Source organism: Micrasema longulum, unplaced genomic scaffold (assembly GCF_059751315.1).
Source record: "Micrasema longulum isolate JH-2025_06_02 unplaced genomic scaffold, ASM5975131v1 h1tg001368l, whole genome shotgun sequence".
NCBI lineage: Eukaryota > Metazoa > Arthropoda > Insecta > Trichoptera > Brachycentridae > Micrasema > Micrasema longulum.
Window position 1 is genome coordinate 125587 of NW_028278554.1, and position 20511 is coordinate 146097.

At 29.4% G+C, this 20511-nt stretch overlaps 1 protein-coding gene and 1 long non-coding RNA gene across 3 annotated transcripts in view; one reads left to right on the forward strand and one right to left on the reverse strand.

Annotated features, from left to right (window-relative positions):
- The window catches only part of LOC148275649 (uncharacterized), a 116044-nt gene that overhangs the window by 90486 nt on the left and 5047 nt on the right, over positions 1–20511 (reverse strand). The gene's annotated exons all lie outside the window — the stretch shown is intronic.
- LOC148275650 (limbic system-associated membrane protein-like) overlaps positions 1–20511 on the forward strand; it is a 107305-nt gene that overhangs the window by 29790 nt on the left and 57004 nt on the right. The window lies entirely within an intron of this gene.

A 20511-nucleotide genomic window follows, 5' to 3' on the forward strand; every position in this document is an offset into this window, starting at 1 on the left:
TTTGAAAACATTGTATAATTCTTTGGTAAGAAGTCGCTTTGAGTTTAGTTCCATCATTTGGTCGCTAAATGAAACCACATATTCCTTAATGATAGAGAGGATGCATAAAAAAATCCGCGTTATCTGTATCTCAGAGAGTATGGATTTTACACTTGGCTTTTTCCGAATGACTTCTTACCAGGAATGCTGGGCTACCAATCATTGTTGGGGAGAAGGGATATTTATTTAGGTGTTAACTTTTTTCAAATCATTGGTGGCCGCATACATAATTCCAATATTCTGAATAAATTCAGTCTATTTGTCTCTAATAATTATTTTCGACAAAGGCATCACAGATTATTCTACCTATCACAATGCAGAACCAACCTGCCAATGGTTCTGCCGGCAGGTAGAGCAGTCGTGTTATTCAATCGTATCGGCTCGGATGTCGATATATTTCTTGACAGGGGGATTTCTCTTAGGAGGGCAATTTCCAAATTGTGATATGTATGTCAATTTTACCTGACAATTTTCTTTTTTTTCTGTTTTCGATTTAATGAATCCGATATGTATATTTTGTCATGTGTTGAGAATTAATTGGGTACTCTGTAATGTTATCAGTGTAACTAAAAATAAATAAATGAAAACACAAAAAAAAAAAGTATCTGACTTAGCGCCTTAGAAGATAATCTTTCATTGCAAAACGGAAAACTAGTTAATAATAAACTCTGTTAAATGACTTTTATAGACTCTCAAACGTAATTTTTTTTTAAACTTACTATTCCGTTATCACTTCAGAATTAAGGAAGCTGTGGCTCAAGATTTTACAACCTTAACGAAAAAAAATATTGAAAAAGACAGATATGTCCTAATCATCAGGAATTGTCACTGCCAATATGGTTCCATCGTCTGCGTAGTATATTGTGATGTTAACGACCTTATCTTTCTAAATTCTAGATTTTCTATTTCCTCCATCTTTGAAAGTGTTTTTTTATATTTATTTTGTTGGCGTAAGAAAAGGTTTTAGCTTATGTATTGTTGTGTTTTGTTTCTTTGTTGTTCTTAAAAGTGTTTTTTTTATGTTAATATGATCTGAGGCCTGAATTGGTTCCTGTAAATGTCATTCACATATATTTGACTTTTTATTAAAGAATTTATCAATAAAAATAAAAAAAGACGGCAAAGAAAGTCTGCAAAAACTGAAAAAAAGTACTTTTTTAAATAATGATTTGTGCCGACATTTGTCGATAAATTTGACAATATACGGCGCTTTCCAAATACAAGATTAAGTGATCGTATTTTTGCCGTTGCCGGCCCCTCTTTCTGAAACCAATTGCTTTCAAATTAACGAATCATCGACAGTCCCAGTCAGTTTTGTTCCCAACTTAAATCACAATTCTTCAGATTATCATACCCTCAATTTCAAATCAGAAAATATAATGTCACTTTGGCACAGTAAAAATGACAGTTAAAATATACAATTGTAAGGCGCCTTTGAAGCGGTTTTTGACAAAAATGGCGCTAGGTAAATCAGCCAAGTATTATTTATATTATCATCAAAGTGTCTAAAGTAAACCTGTCCTGAAAAATTGTGTCCCACCGTAAAGTAAAGTCTTTGAACTTAGTGGGTAACTAATTATAATGTAATTCACCACTGTAATTGAGCCTCCTAGCCTGTTGTGGTGCAAAAATAATAATAATAATAGTAATAAAAGTAAATGGCCTGTTATTGGCTGGTTTAAGTGGCCACTTGACACACTGTCTAACAGTTACCATTCTGTTTGTTTTTGAACATCGATTTTTCTTTAATTCAACTCTTTAATATTATTCGTCTATATTGTAATATTAACACATTACAGCAAAGATAAAAAACATTTAATTTAGCAGGTAATATAGAAGTCTAGGCTTTTACAGGGCTTATAACCTGTCATTGGCTAGTTTAAGTAGCCACTTTACACACTGTTTAACATTCATTATTCTGCCCATTTTTTCACATCTATATTTCTTTAATATTTTTATCTGTTGATGTTTGTGAAGTGTAAGAGCTGAAACCTTTGCGGGTGAGATTAATTTAATTGAATGTTTTCACCTACATACTAGACAACATCTAAAATTTTTTTTTTTTATTAATATACTTCTCCATGGACTAGGTTGATTTATCAACAGTCTTTTGTAATAATATTTTAATATTGACAGCTCTCTATGGTGTTGAATCCAGTCCTTGTCTGCAAAAAATTGCTTAAATTAAAAATATTGTTGTTATGTACTGCTGTTAAACAAAATAGCTGCAACATAAATAAAAGTTGAGTTTTTATTTTTGTACAGTAATTAACTATAATATTTTGTATTCATTCTCATTTATTTAAATTTTTTCATCTAAAAATCACATAAGACGCATTTAACAACATTTATTTACAGACGTATGTATACTTCAAACTATAATACTATTCACAGATCCAGAAAAAGAATAATAATACATTATAAATCAAACTTTATTTTATAAATTTATTTTTTAACTCTAAGCTATTTTGACCTTTAAAAATTACAAATTATACATAATACAAGCTAGAGACCATAAAAATATATGTAATACAAGCCTAGTAATATAAACTTAATCACATAGTTAAAAGTAGGTGATTAAGTATCGGTCTAGTGGTGTATTGGTCAGCGCATTTGCCTACCATGCAAGAGGTCTCGGGTTCGGTTCCCGACAGGGTAAATTTGTCATTTTTATTTAATAGGGTGTTTTCACACTTAAACGATTCACAGTCCCTTAACTGGTACCTGAAGCGTAAGACTGATAATCTTACCTTTGTGTAACAAAAAAATTTCAAGGTACGCTGCGATTAGTGTACCAATGCAGTGCCCTATGCACCACTTTGTGCGAATAGGGAATGATGATGACGATTGAAATTTAAAAATTACACATATATATATATATATATATATATATATATAAATATATATATATACATACATATACATACATATACATACATAATACAATCTAAAAAGCATAAAAGATTAATAATTACATATTAATGTAATACTAAACTTAAAAGTATGTTATTTAAGTTTTAAAAATTCAATACCTTTACAAATTTATAACTACTGTATAATACGAAATAAAAAGGTAAAAAAAATATGTGGAAATCATAAATATACGTAATACAAGCTTAAAAAGTTCGAAAACGCATTTAAAACTAATTTACAAAATACAACCAAAAAAGTATAAGATTATGAATTTAAAATTACATGTACTACACATGATTTAAAAAAAATTCTTTTTGAAATACATAATAATGGAGAATTTTTTTTTTATAAAAATAAACATTCCACTTCTAATCCGAGCATACCCTCGAGCAAGGTAGTCAAAAGCTTTTTTTTTATATTCCAAAAGGCGCACCAAGAGAAAACTATTTACAATGATGAAACTATTTTTTAATTAGATTGATTGCAGTACAGGATTTAAAATAATACATTTACACACCAATATATTCGATCAGCTGAAATAGTTACATTGAAGCTTCCCTTACATTTAAATTTATTCGTATTTTGCATATAAAACTTAAGTAAATTGCCTAAGTTTGAAAACATTGCGTCGTTTTGATAGAAGCTAGAGTCGTTCAATCACGTGCTAACAACCTCCTATATTATTTTGCGTTTTCCATAGCCCCAATTTGAAGGACGTTTTATACGACCTTTGACCTTCAACCCTTTTATGCCCTATATTAAAAAAATATAACGTTCTTGTGGTTGAGTGCTAAGCTAACCAAAGTAATTTGTTTATCAAGATAATTGAGACCCTGATTTCAACGAGGCCGTTTTAGTGCAATATTAGATACTCAATAATTTCTAAATAATTCTCACTTTTAAATAAAGCATAATAAATATTTTTTAATTTCTGCAAGTTTATAGATCTATAAATATAATATTTTTGAAAAAGGTTTTAAATGCATTAATATGTTTTTTCACAATCACATTTCTTACCATGCTCTCTCCTATACCCTCACCCCTATAAATATACTTATTTTTTTTACTCACAAACCCGTTCAAACGCACCCTCTTTCACACATTAACTTTTTAAAAAAACACACCCACACACGCTTATGTTATCTGTTTCATTCTTCATTATGGAATTTAAAATGTACAGCTGATTTTTTAATCTGACTCTAGTATTTTTAACATTTTTTTGTTTTACAAATGTAAAAATATTAAATACAATAAAAACAGAATATTCTAAAAACTTGCCCTAAGAATTTTGTTAAAATATTGAAAACATAATTGTTACAAAATATTTAAGTTTTCATACGAACTGAAGTTTATTTTAGCTAGTAAAAAAAACGTGTTCAACGTTAAATTAATATTTAATTGTTTTAGAATTCAACTAATGAATATGGTAATGTTTAGAAAAAAATAACAGTTATTCTTTTGAAACAGTTAAAATCGTTTATTAAACAAACAAACAACTGTTTCTGTAAAGAAAAACTAGTCAGAATATTATTATTTTGTTTGAGGATTCATGGTCTTAAGGGGGGGAGATAATTTCAGATCATCTGGAATTTAACGCTACCCCTGCACTAAACTGTTATTTTAGAAATACTTTCATACAACCTGACTAGGTTTTTTTATGAGTAAAAGTATAATTCTGTAAAAATTTCACCTAGTATCACAAAAGATAAATATGTCAATATCAAACAGCAAAACAAAAAGTCTTATTTTATCCAGACAACCAATCAGGTGTAAGCTAACAATTGACAACAAGCTAGTGGAACAGGTCATAAGTTTCACTGAGAGAAGGAATCTCAAATCATATCGATTTGTACACTGATGTCTCAAAACAGATCAACAAAGCATCAACTATGTCATAGTGTTTGAAGAATGGAAGAGTATATAAAACATGTATGAGACAAACCATGACGTATGCTGTAAAAGGGCGGGTTGACACTGCTTGTACCAAAGGGCTACTCAGAACTGCTAAAATGAAGGTGTTAAGGTCTTTTACTGGAAAAACATTCCGAAACCTATGTTTTATTCTTATTAGGAGCCAGCTGCACCACAAAAAGTAAAGGTAAAAACGTATATTGGAACATAGAGGGAAAATATATTTGAGTAGGAAATAAAACAGAGTAGAAAAGAAATATTTAAAATCAAAATATTTTTCCCCAAAAAGACAAAACCGTCATTCTATTAAAACGAGTATAATTTTTAACTATTTAAACAATTATAATTTTTTAATATTTTTACTAAAAGCATAATTTTACTTGCAATATTAGAAAAATAATTAAATTCTTGTGATATCGAATGCTTGTAGTTCTTTAAAAACCCTTAATTTTTTAAATATTTTTTCCTTTTTACAATTTTCAATAATATACGTTGTCTTTGTATCGTTACCAATTAACTTAAATAAAGTCTGAATTTCAAGAACAAGAAATTGTATTTTAGTAATGATAAAAAAAAATTTAGTTTGTTTTTTTTCAGAAATACCTTGAAAATACTGTTTAAATATGTCAAAAGAACGTATTTTATAAATAGCAAAATTGTATGATTTCCTTTCTTATTATCAAAAGCAGAAACAAAAGTTTATGGTTTAGTTATGAAAGGGTATAAAAATGATTGCGTGAATAATACTTTGTTTCAAAACTGTACATAAGTATTTACTATAAGAAATAAAAACACGCAAGCTTTACTACCGGTGGCGATGGCTTAATCCAAAAGGAAAATAACATTAAATAAATAATACTTTATCAGTTGGGTGATCGGAGAGTAGTAAACTTTTATTATTGTGCATATTTTTCCGGAAAAGTGCTCGTTAAGGCTCTACCTTTCCTATAACTGCCTCTAAATAACGAATAAAAAATATGTTCGTATTCTATTTGGTTCTTTGAACTGGTCACATTAAGATTTTTGTAAATGGAACCTTCTATCCGTATTCAAAGTTATTAGATTTTAATCTCGGTTTCTTTGAATGGACTTACAAAAGATTAGCTTTCTGCTGAAAACTAATCAAATCAAACCCAATAAGATTAAATTTATTCCCTTATTTTGCTATGTGGAAGAATTATATCTGTTTCAAATAAATATTTTCATTAAAATTTTTACTATATTTAATACAGACCCTGTTCCACAATAAATGACACGTATTTAAAGGGTCCATAATTTTATGATTTTTTTCAACAATGTTTGAGTAGGTCTAAATGCTTGCAGACTGGCTCAATTTCCTCCCTAGGGAAGGATTCATATTTAAATTTATTTCAGCATATGGAGAAAACATTTTTGAGAATGGAATATGAAAGTCTAGGTATTTACAGGGCTTGTGACCTGTCATTTGCTGGTTCAAGTGGCCACTTTACACACTGTGTAACATTCACCATTCTGCCCATGTTTGAACATCCACATTTCCTCAACTCTTCCATCTGTTGACTTTTATGAAGTAAAAGAGCTTAAACATTTATCACGTGGGTGAGATTAATCCGGCTAAACCAAATCCTCTACTAGGCAACGCCTGAAAACCATTTTCCAATTTTTAAACTTCTTCTTTTACCAGATAGTTTATTCAACAATATTTAAGTATGTCAAAATGCTTGCAGACTGGCTAGATATCTTCTCTAGAGAGTTAAATAAGATGGTGTTTTATGTTTTTTATAAAAAAATGTTTTCTTTTTATTTCGAATGTATTAATTTGTATGATATTGCGTATTGTCAAAAAAAATGTTTTTTCTTATTTACGGTCCCAAATGAGTTTTAAATAACTCTTGGGAGTATAAGATGTAAATATTTTAATATATGTTTTATTTATAATAAAAAAAATAAAAAAAATATTCATATTTAAATTTATTTCAACAGAGGGGAAAAATATTTTTAAGAAGGGAGTATGAGAGTCTAAGTATTTACAGGGCTTATCACCTGTCATTGGCTGGCTTAAGTGGCCACTTTACACACTGTGAATCATTCATCAACAAATGGAGGAATTGAGGAAATGTGGATGTTTAAACATGGGTTGAATGGTGAATGTAACATAGTGTGTAAAGTGTCCACTTATACCAGCCAATGACAGGTCATAAGCACTGTAAATGCGTATTCTTTCATATTATCTTCTCAAAAATGTTTTCCCTCTCTATTGAAATAATTTTTTTTATGATTTTTTCTGGTTTAAGCATTCATTTGTTGACGCTGCTGTTATTATATATTATTCTTATTTTTATATTATGTAGGTGCATATAATATGCATTTGTGTGTTCGTTTTGAATCAACGTTTGCGTATTGTCAAACCTTATTTTATTGTTGTCATTATTTCGTATTTACTGCATTTTGTGGTTACCTACCGTATTGTATGGGACTCGTCGCACATTATTCATTCGATGTGTATCAGTTAAATTTTAAAATAAAATGCTTTTTTTTTTAGAATACGGTTTTAAAATTTTAACATACTTTAAAAATAAACAAATACAATTTATATCATTTCGTCATTTAAATTTTAACAAAAAGGTTTCTAACTTTTTACTAAGCTCTTTATTGTACCGTTTTTAGTACAATTTACAAGTTTTAAACAATTATTCTATCATACTTACGCACCTACACACACGTACCCTCTCCCTCATTCATTCCCACACGCACATGTATCCTCTCCCTCATTCATTTACGCATACACACATTCACATACACATGAATACAAACGTCACACAAATACAATTACTAAACTTCTTTTCTTATATATTATGTGTCATTATATTTACAGTGGATTTTTTTAATTGGCTTTAGTATTGTTAAGATTTTTCTACTTATTTTGTTTATGTAATAGCTGTAAAAATCCCAAATAAAATAAAATTAAATAAATAAATAAATTACTCCCTCCAAAATTTGATGACGATTTTATTAAGGTCAGTAATATTTCACGTTTCCCATTTCGTAATAAAAAAGAAGAATTATTGTATTGTATTGTAATTATTTTAGATAGTAAAGCAAATAAAATTTGAACATTTTTTCATACCTAGAACAATTAAAAATAATTATTCTTTTTAACAATGGAGAGTGATGTCATCCAATCAATTGTTTATTTTATTTTCAATAAGTAAATATTTTCAGTATAACATACAAATTACAAAAAATACATACTTATTGCGTTTTTAATCAATGCTACACAAAAAGGAATTTAAATATAACTTTTCTTTTCTTTTTTAAATATGTTGTATATTTGTGTGCATTTATTATTTCTTCTGTTTATTCCATTAAAATATATTTATTTGTAAGTATAATGATGTTGTGCTGTAATTGTTTTAAATTTTGGAATAAAGATGTCACGTAGCTGTGGTATTGGCGGCCATAGGGAGATGACGGGTTTTGAAAATAGAAAACTCATTTATATTTTATTAATTATTCACTCTTTTTATAAAAGTGTTATTATCTGAGTTTTATTTTTCCCTGGCTGGCTGCGTTCTGCACAGCAACGTTCAATTGAAACCTAAGGATTATTTTGTTGCAAATATTTTCAACCTTTATTATAGGAGGCTAAGTTTATAATACTTTAACGGGTAAAAATTCATAAACTAAAAGTTGTTTTCTTCGTTTTGCTGCATTTTTAAACAGAAAAGTTTTGTGAACTGAAAGAAACCCAATATCCTTTTAAGTTTTCTGGATAAAAACTTTAAAATCATTTTAATTTGCTGAGGTTTATTTTACTAACAATATTTTGAGTTTATATTTTTTTTACACTAGAACCGGATTCAACCCTTTTCAGAGTTTTTAATATTAATATATACAAATTAATATACATAAACATATATTTTTTTCTTATTTTAAATAAATTTATTGGTACAAATTATTTCTCTTTATCTTTTTCTTTATTTCATCTTTTATTTTTCTCATAAAAACAAAATACATTATAGAATCAATACAATGATTTCAATATATCCGTAAATATATAAATATAAATAATGTGTCTCAATTTCATTATGAGGATAATTTTTTATTATAACACTATAATTTTTATGCTAAGAACTAAACTGTTATATTCTGTTTACCTGAGTAGTCATTTTAAATAATAATATTTTTTTATCGTTTGGTGTTATTGAAAATTGTTTTAATTTCTTTATTCATACGCATTTTTTTTTCATTAATAGGTTCAAAATATTTCTATTACAATTTTTTTTAAATCAATATTTTTATGTTTATCTTATCAGACTTCTTAATTGGTAAATATCTGTTAGTATTCATTTTTTTTTCACTTCTACTATTTTCTTGAAATGTTATAACTTAACTCTATTAACATATTATTATGTATGTTTATTATTGTATTTGTAACAAATGTGTTAAAAGCACAAAGTACCGTTTATTTCATTAAAATTAAATATCACAACAGAGATGAATAATATTTTACAGAAGGGGAAATGGAAGTCTAGGCATTTTCATTTAACATAATTGTATTAGTTTAGTTAAGTAAAAAAATATATAGTTCCATGAATAAACTATCAACATTTAAACTTAAGGCAAAGACATATATGTTAAATCACTAGAAAATGAAATAATTAGTTAAATACAGTGTTATTATTGGAGTATACGTAGGTATTAAAATGTTTATATGTGACCTATTTCAAGATTTAAATAAATAAATTAATAAAATCAAGAACATAGACCGCCAAATTGAAGATCAGAATAAAAAAACGAAGGTAAGTCCGGCTCGTTTTGTAGTGGTGGGTCCCGGGTTCAATTCCAGGCGTGTTGGATGCAAAATATTAATTTTATTTTTATTGATCAGCAATATTGAATTGTTCCGATCGCTGAGGCTGATTGCTTTATCTTCATGTAACCGATGATCGTTCTACGCTTCATTTGGTGTGGAAAGAGAGATAATGATGGTGATTATATTTTCAAATGAAAACTTTGAATCGTAATAGTTTAATTAAACGTGCGAAAATATATTTAGATTAAATATGTGGTAGCGTCTTGTATTTCGATGTACAAAATGGATCTTCATCAATTTTCATAAAAGTTACTTAAGGTTCAAAAGGTTGACAAGAGACATCGATACAACATGACACATCGAAAAAAATGCCAGAAATGGATGGATATTAAATTGGCACAATAAAAATGAAAAATGACTTTTTGACAAAAATGAAATGCGTAGGTCACAACGATAATTTATTTATTTGTTTTTTTTTTGTACATAATGTTATTTGTACATTAGCGGGCTTATTGCCAAATAAAAATATCTTCCAACCTAACAATAAAATTATAGTTTTATAATTCAAGTTACATAGCAAATTCAATAGAAAGTAAAGATTAAAAAGCTAAAGATAAATAAACATAGAAATAAACGTATTTGTTTATAAATTACCTTAAATCAAAACTATTACTCAATGGGGAAAAGGAAAAAAGAGGAAAGGGGAATAGAGGGGAGATCAAGGAAGAAAAGAGAGATCACACTTGATTTAAACAGAGATAATGTAGTAACATCTTTGATTTTCACAGTCGAGCCGCATATACTTCAAAAAATATGTATTTTTTATTAGTATACGTAACAAATATCAAGTAATTTTAGCATCAGCATTCGCAAACCAAAAGCAGCGTATTTCGATCATTTAGATAGGATACACAATAGATTCCTTAGATTTCTGGATCATAAATCTCATACTTATTTTGGCTCGTACGAAGACCCTTAATTCCTTTATAGTTAAACTTCCCTTACTAAACGTAAAAGCATTTCTAATCTCTCTTTGCTCTTCAAAATTTTAAACAATTTTTTTGAGAGTCCATATTTCTTAGAGCGTATTTTAATAAACTGTCTCGTTAAGTCAATACGACCAGTTAACTTTTTTTATAATACATTACATTATGTTAAAAACTCGTTTATACATCGTGGTTGCTCCAAATTCAACTTACTTTCTTCCCACTTAGATTTTTTTAGTACAAAATTTCGTGACTTCAAAAAAAAACTTCTTTGAACACTGAAAAATTAAGTATTTGAGGGCATTGGAAGCAACAATAGCAAATTTCCGTTTTTGTGTTTTCGAGAAAAATAACAAAAACTGCTACAATAATGCCAAAGACAGTGTTCATGTTAGAAATGTTATTTTCACTGAACTTAAACTTTAAGATACTAATAAATTAGCTTCAATAGAAACACGAATTTAAAAAACTTTCTTAATATTTGTATGGCACGGCCATTTTGAAAATTTAAAACCTCAAGCCTGTCATTGGTCGAATAAAATAGGTGATGGATATTGCTATGTTTGCTTCCAAACAATAATTTCAAACCATCAGAAGTATGATTTCAAACTACATTTGTAACTCAACTCATGATTTTTATAAAAATAAAGTTGACAAACTACAGCATGACATCATAAGAAAAAAAATTTTTTTTTTTGGAGGTTGCAATCTTTGCTTCCAATTCCCTCATTTGTCGTTATGTAATTAGTTTATTTTTTTTTAATTTTGCTCATGTTATTTTCATTTAAAAACTTTTAATCGGTAAACTTTATTAAAGAAATCCCTCTCCTCCACACCTCCACTCTTTTTCCTCATCCCTTCTTGCTCTTTTTTCGCTTGTCTTAAATATTTTATTCTTTTATTTACTGTGTTACATGTTCTTTTATTATTTTTGTGAATATCTTTAACTGGATTTCAGTACTATTTAAAAAATATATATATTCATATATAACAACTGTTGTTTTTTTCAAATAAATAAAAGAAAAATTCATTTTGGTACGTCAGGTTGAGGTAATCAATCTTAATGCCGAGTGTCAGTGCTGGGTCAATGAAATACTACAGTGTGGGCCACGTTTAAAATAAATATTGTTGTTGACCCAGCTATGCCCGAGAGATAAACTAAGAAGACAACTCACACAAGAGTTGGGTTATAGAAAAGTACTTAAAAAAAGATCTTAAAAGCCAAAAGGGAAAACTGTTAGAAATTCACATGTACCCTCAATAAATATTGATGCCACCCGTAAACTGATAGAGAAAGATCAAAATGTAAACCGTTGTCCACTTCAATGATGCTTTTTTTTTAATTTACGCACCATACTCACGCTGTTAAAATATGCGTTAAATTTATCATAGAGTTGGCAAATTAAGTATGTGGACAGACAAAAAGAGATATGGTAATGACAGCAATTTTTTTATCGAGATCAATGATGCCAAAATTTGATATCAGATATAATTTTACAAAAACGTTTTTATATAAATAATATATGAAGAAATATATACATAATACATTGTTTAGTTGGTCGGGTAGAGTAAAAGTGGAACTCGAATAGATACAACCTCATCGTGGTGAGGTCTTCGTTATTTCATTAAAAGAAAAGTTAAATGAAAACCCCAATTTTAAAATTTTCAAAATTTTTTTTCTTGAGTTAGGTTATATTGCAATACGTAGTATTTAAACTAATATTTACACTTATTTTATTTGGATATCTATTAACATCAGTTTACAGCACACATAACATATATTTTTAAACTCACTTAAACCTGTTTCATAATTCATGCATTCAGGCATCTCTTCATTCATTTTTAAACCCTTGTAAATATTACAATTTTTATAAATGCCTTTCGCTTATACTCAATGCGTTTTAAAATGTATTTTTCTCTCACTGGGCAACTAAAGTGAAGTACTCAGAAGCTTTTAAAAGTATCACAAGGAAATAAAATATTTCGAAAAAAAAAATATTAATTAATAATAAGTGTTTTTTATATATTTTTTTCAAAATTTATGTCCTTTGCGCTACAAACAATGCAATGCAAGATTTTTAAAGTATGTTTTCCTTGACAAACATGCTGATACGCAAGTTTTGAGCCTGGTTATCATCATCATCATCATTCCCTTTCTGCACCTTATGATGCATAGGGCACTGCATCAATACACCAATCGCAGTGTATCTTGATCATTTTTGTTACATGTAGTTAAGGTGATCAGTCTTACGCTTCAGGTACCAGTCCAAGGACTATGAAATATTCTAGTGTAAAAAAACTAACTTTTTCAAACCTCTATTGCTGTTCTTAAATATAATCAATGGTAAAAATAAAATGTAGTCAATTCGCGTTTTTTATTATGAGCGAATGAAGCTATTTTAGAGGGTTAAAACTTTTAATGATTTTCGTACTCTCTAGGCGGATATAATAAACGTATCTGAATGGGCAAAATGCTAAGTTATATCTTTCGCCAGGGCCCAAAAAACGCTTTTTTCCGCTATAGAATGAATGACCCGACTCTTATGCTGACTTCGAAGGTTAAAGATCTAGGCATCACTTTTGTGAGTTCGCTGAAATATTTTGATCAGATCGAAACAGTTTGAAGTAATGAGTTAAAGATGTTTGGATTTGTCTTGCGTACTGCCAGGGTTTTTGGTAATATACAAGTTCTGAGAATTCTTGACAACTCATTGGTGCGATGAAGACTCGAGAGTGGCTCGATGATTTGGGGACCGTGTGAGTACTGTCTTATGGTGGAGAGGGTTCAGAAGACATTTCTTCGGTTTCTCTACATGAGAGAGTGCGAATATTATCCACGATTTTATCCTACTAACTTCCTCCAGGGTATGCTCGGTTACAGCAGTTTGAAGACCAGAAGGAATGTGTATTTAACTACGCACTTCTTTCGATTATTGCGCGGTATTATTGACAACCCTGAAATTATGCGGAGCATGAGCTTTTATGTTCCGGATAGTTACTTTAGACAGCGTCAGCATAGACTGTTTCACATTCCAATATAAAAGACCAACCTGCCAATCGTTATGCTTGTTGAAAGGGCTATCTCGGTGTTGAACAATATTACTTTGGACATCGACATTTTTCCCGTCTCTGAGGGAGTTTTACCTTAAATGATTAAATTTTGGATATTATATAAAATTATGTATAATTTTTATAAAACTTATTTTACCTCATTATTTTACTTCTTTCTATATGCATGAATTAAGATTTTCCATTTTGTAATGTACACATGTATGAATAATCAAAATTGAAAATTGAACTAAAATGTTAAAAAAAATAAACACTTCACGTTAACCACGTCAGGAATCGAACCCGAGACCTCTTGCATAGCAGGCAAACGCGCTGATCACTACACCACACTACACCGTTGAACTGATTATACTTAACCAAAATCGACTATTCGCTGTTCCGTTTTGCGCAGGCCAAAACTGAAACGATTTTTTTTTTTTTTGAGCAAATATTAGAATGTCGCTACTTTTTCCGTTTTAGATTATTTATCGTATTTGTATATCGTAGACATAGTAGACGTAGACAAAAAAGTCAGACCGTGTTTACTCTTAATTAAATTATAAATCGATAACTCAAAGCAGCCAATTAGAAGACATAAGCCATGGAAACAAGATGATTCCCATTTTCCCTTCTCAAAAGGTTCTTCGTTGCTATTTAAATACTTGTATATTTCAATAAATGTGAATAAACGTTATGTAAAAAATATAGAAGTAAATACTTTTACAATTAAAATGCAGAAATTCGTCAGAACGAAAGAAAGTCAGTGTTCATATAATTATTGAATAACTCATTCTACGTTTTAAATTCTGCTAGCATATTATAAAAACATCAAATAATTTAATGGCTACAATGTCAAACTACTCGTATCTTATTAAAACTCCTTCGCTAATTTTGATCAAAGATTGGAAAGGTTCTTCTTAAATATTTGAACAAGTCAAAAAGTGTTTGCGTACCTTTAAAGGGGTTCTTGTTTAAATCAAGTCACTTGAAAGTACCTACCTGGCGTGTAATTTTGAAGTAGATCGCAGGAAGAAACTTAAAATAAAGCTTTAAAGGTTTCTTCTTGTAATTATTATTTAAACACATTTTTTTCAAACTAAGCATATCTCCACTATCAATATTATTTCCCTACTAATGGTGCATAGGGCACTGCATTGGTACATTAACGGCAGCGTGTCTTGATAATGTTTGTTACATGACTGTAAGACAGGCTCAGCGGTGCAGTTGTTTAGACCACCAACTGTGAAACATACGTCTCGTAAAAAAACACCATTATAGTTTTCAATTGATCTTCGTGGTGTGTTGTTTTTCATAACTTTGTTCAATTGCCTTTTTTTTAGAAAAAAAAGGTGATAAAGAAAATTTATAAGTCGAAACATAAAACTTATTTTAATGCCCCCTTTCGCGTGACATGAAAAAAATATTTATTTTATCTGCTAGTATGTAGCACAAACTATGCACAACACTCTTTCTTCTATCATTTTTGTTCAAATTTTGATGATTTTTTTCAACTTCTGATATATTTAACTTTCCTGTATTTTTTTTTTAATAATTACTCATTCTGGCAACGATACACTCCCACTTGCTTTTTGATGATTCAGACACTTACGCACTACTGAATACTCACCCCTATCCAAATTCAAACGAACACCTAGCCCAAAGCAACAGTGAGATATCTCTGAAGAACCTATTTTCAGAATTCCGTCAGAAGGGTCTGACGGAATTCAATTATTTAGAGTAGATTAAAAGTACTATATTTTTACATAGGTTAACTATCTAACTTCGATATTTTATTACTGGAAAACATAAAATTACTTAAGTTATTAACATATCTGCATTTGTATCTCAAAATCAGAAATTTTGGGTTCATGTTACTGTTACTTTAAGCTAGCGATATACGCACGCACACATTTAATAATGTTCCATAATTAAATATGCATAATTTTTATAAAAAAACTTCACCGGTCTGTTTTTTAACTTAATCTTTATTTATTTATTTAATCATAAATGACTTCATGTTTCTATAAGAAAAAATGAAAAATGAGTAAGCAGAATCATGTGTGTTACAAATTGTGAAATGTGACCACTTAAACCAGCCGATGACAGGTCTAAAATCTTGGAAATGCCTAGACTTCCAAACTTTCTTCTTAAAAATATTTTTGACGCTCTTTAATAAGTTTAAATCTTTATAACCCCTTACAGAGTGAAATCGAGCCAAATATACAAATGTTTGAACGTATTCAAAATACGTTTTATTTTAAAATATACTTGAAATTATCCACACACATATTATAAATGCGAAAGTGTGTTTATTGGTTTGTGTTTCCGTCACGTTGCAACGGAGCGACCGATTAACAGGATTTGTAGCGTGAAGATAGCCGACAAATTAAGAAGTAAAATGAGCTACTTTTCATCTCGAAAAATAAAATATCACTCCATTTTTTCCAATTTTTCTTTTTCGTCGAAACGGAGAAACCGATTGGCGTGATTGTTAGATAAGGATAGTCTCAGAGCTAACAAGTATCAAAAGCTACTTTTCATACAGAAAAAAAACATCAATCTGCCTCGGGAATATTCTTTGTGGTAAAATGATTTAATGTTGAACCGAGTTGTGGTCCAGTGGCTAGTGTCACGGACTCACGGATCAGATGTCCGAGGTTCGTAGCGCTCGCTCCCTGCTCTACCGAAATTTTGTTCTTTTTTTAAAATAAAGAGTTATTTTATCCTCAAAATAATTTTTTTCTAATGTTTTTTACAATATTTTGTTTTCTATATCAATAAGTCACTGGGCACAACCTGATTTTTTGAATACTTGAAGTGTCTAAAAAATATAAATAAAAGAATGCATTAACATGCATACTTAAATCAACATATACATAAATTAAAGTGAAAAAGAAAAAAAAAAACATGATTATAATATCATTAGTACAGCACATAAATACGTGTCAGTACTATTGCAGATATTGAGCCAAGAAACAAGCCACTGTCGTGGGCTATTTAGTATTTCTACATCAGATAGTTCCTGGTAGCCTAACATCTGTGCAAATGCAAAATATATTTATTGCTTTGATGGGGTGACCATCTCAAGGTACTTTTCGGGATCCAAAACAAGTAATAAAACAGCATACCAATGCTACGTCGACGTAGACTAAAATATCATAGCATTTTTTAAATAGCGATAATTGGAGGACCGAAAATTGATACAGGCTACATTTGATCTCAAAAAAATACATCTGATCCCAAATTAATAAATTAATTTCTCTCTAGTTCGAAGTGAAACTACGGGTAAAAGCAAGTATAATATGAATACATGTTGTAATGTTATCGCATTCAGTAAAATAACAAAACTTTATGTAGATATAGGGGACTTTATTCAAATATAGTAACAAGAAGCTTTCTGTCGATTTCTTTGCTCTCAAAGCTAGCGCAAAAAATATCGGCATCTCAAAGGTCATATAGGTAAAATAGATTGCTCTTCCATTTTAAAAAGCTTCGCAAACTCGGGCGGAAAGTCGCAAAGTTTTGCCAGTAAATTTGATAAAATCATATTTTCTTTTTAAGCAAATCTTATGATTAGAAATAAAGTACCTTTTTTTAATGAAAAATTACACTATAAAGTTACATTAAATAAAAACAAATCACCGTTTTAAATCTTATGTGGCCGTGATGTCACACTAGTCTACATGCGATGCAAGACTTGAAACATCTCTTTTATTTTTTGAGTGATGAAGTTGTATTTTTGTAATCTTCAAATTGACATTTTCACACGGGATTTTAAAAGCAAAATTTGGATACCTATGCTGGATTTTAATACAAAAAATGTTTATCCTTGTTAAGCGAAGAACGATTGACATACAATACGGCAATTAATGTATATATGTTAAGAGAGAGCACGAATAAAGAACTCATAATAAGAAAAAAAGATACGCTGTTCTGTGGCTAGTGTTTGTGTAAAACAGATTCAGTCAGTTATTGATAGTAATGAGGGACGCACCCATGTAAAATGAGGGGCGTTATCATGATTTTTAATTTATTTTGCTCTAACAGGGCAAATAATGTGTTAATTTTTATAAATTATGGAAAAAGTTTTGTATAATGGTATGTTTTTTTTTGTTTTTGAAATGACTGTACTTCATTTATTCGCTTATTTTATCTTTTAATTATGGTAACACGATGTTACATCACCACATGCAAAGGAATTATTTACCACAGTTTTTTAAGAGCTATTAATAGTATTGCTTACGTATTGCTACTGACCGAATCAATATTTCTAGCCGAAACTAAATATCGGCTTCAGTTCCAGTTTTGGTTTTGACCAACACTTCAAACAGTTTTGGTCAAAACCAAAACCAAAACCAAAAATATGAAAAATTAATACATCTTTGCCAACTGTTTGCCTTTTTAATTTATCATAAAAAATAAGATAACAGTAATACTTATAACTTATATTTGTAAATATAACAAGTATTCTGAAGTCTTTACGAAATTCAAATATCCGACCAAAATAACACCAGAGATATCTATTACCTAAATATATATGTAGTACGAGTAGATAAAGAAATTGTAATTTTTGTTAACAAACCATGATTATTATTATTTGCGTACGGTCTTCAACTAAATGTAGATCTTTGGCACGAGCATGTTTATTTAAAGCTTTAAAATCATCAATTTATAGTTGAAAGAAAAGAGCGTAAATGTTTTTTTTTATTTATAACAAGGGTTGCATTTGACGAGAATGCTTACAAAAAAAATGAGATGATGTTTTTGTCAAGTGTTTAATTATAGTATATTAAAAAATAAAGAGTATTACTTATTTAATGTACTGAACTTAAAGATTTGATTTAAAAAATATCGGAAATATAAAGTTTATTTTCTCGAAATTATGTAACGTACCAATTACCTACATACTAGAAATACATTTGGTGAAAATTTTCTATGAAAAATAGTCAATATACAGTATTTTTCTTTTGTTCAGACAATTTTGTTTGAAATTAAGGCCGTAATGGATGATTCTATAGAAATTGTAATATTATTTTGTGTTATGTTAAATGAAATGAAAATAAAGATGATTTATCGTTTGCCGTTCTAGTAAACTTCTGAGAAATATCAAATTAATGTCGTGAGAACTCCAAATATGTTTGTTCAGTAAAAATATCATTAAAGTTTTTTTGTTTATTTGTGTTTTCTTCGGTTCCAATTTGACACAGTCTTACAAGTGTAACGAAAAACTATAAAACATAAAAATTTAAAGAAATATTCTAAGTAAATATTTAATGTTGGTATTCATAATAATAAGTGATAATTAAAGGGAAACAGTAACCGATTGCTACAGGCCAGAAAATTCGTCCCTTTAGGCCTCAGGTTGTTCTTTCAAGCCTCGGTTGATAAGAATCTCAGACATCTAGAAATAAATGCCCTTAAGATTAAAGAATTTATGTTTTGTAGTTCAAAGCTTTTGAAATATTATAATGAAGAAGGGTCTGTCACTCAAAATAATGCTATCAGAACTACTTAACGTATTCAGATAGGTATATCAAATATCGACACAATCTTACAGATATTTGCGAGTATACATCTGATATAGTTCCCTTTTAGGACAATTAACGTTTCAAGACGACTTTGATAAAAGCTTCTCCGAATCCGACACACGTGAGCGTTTTTGGTCGATACTGAGTAAACACGACACCCATCGCGCGGATGGCTTTTTCATTTCCAAATGTTTTTGTATGATGGCATGTACACGCTCAGTTAATACGTTTGCAGCCTCTGTTGGCTCACGAATTTTAATTAGTTGTTTTGCCATAATCGTATCATGCATTTTGTTGATGATTTCTGGTTAAGTGACGATATTTGAGTTACCCGGGTGGTCATCATTATAAACACTAGTAGGACAACAAACAAATTCGTCTTTCCTAAATTTAACTATTGCTTGCGATAAAACTTGCCATAATTCCAGCCAGCATTCATATTGGATTTGATTTCTTCATTATTTTTCCTTTTCTTGGAAAGGAACTTAATAACTGAACGATTTCTGACATTTTCAATTTTTCACAAAACATACATGTTGCTTGCTTGCAACAGTCGTAATTACCAAACCAATTACTGTTATTTTTGCTTCAAATTTTGACAGACTTCATGTGTTGGCTGGCAGATATCAAAACTATTTTATTTTTAAATTTTTTATTTCACTTTTTGTACATAATTTTGATTGTTCTTTGGTTTTTTGCCAAATGGTTATTTTTTTTTACACCAACCAATAAAAAAAAAAAATTCTATAAGTAACAAAATATATTAAAAAGAAAAAATAAACTCAAGATATATTTAAATATAAATAAGTGTTTAGGTATATAAATTATCTTAAATCAATAACATTACTCAATGAGGAAAGGAAAAAAGAAGAAAGTTGAAAGAAGAAGAGATTAAAGAAGAGAAAGAAGATGTTTCGTCAGACGTGATTTAAACAGAGATACTGCAGTAAATTTTTTGATGGTGGATGGGAGATGATTCCACAGTCGAGCCGCAAGGACACCAAATGAGTAAGAGAAGACAGAGGAATTGTGGATTGGTATTGAGATAGTGTTTTGAGAATTATAACGAAGTGGTAAACCATGAACTGATTAGTGTTGAAATTTTTCACGAAGGTACGAGTATATAAGAGCGTACATTGAACAGAAGTAAGAAGGTAATATAAGAGAAGTTAATATAGAGTTTGTTGTTACGTAACGCCATTTATCGAAGGCTAGCTTTCCATCGAACGACCTTCGTATAACACCTCAAGCGCGCTTTATAAAAGTGATTCATTGTGGCAAAATCTTAACT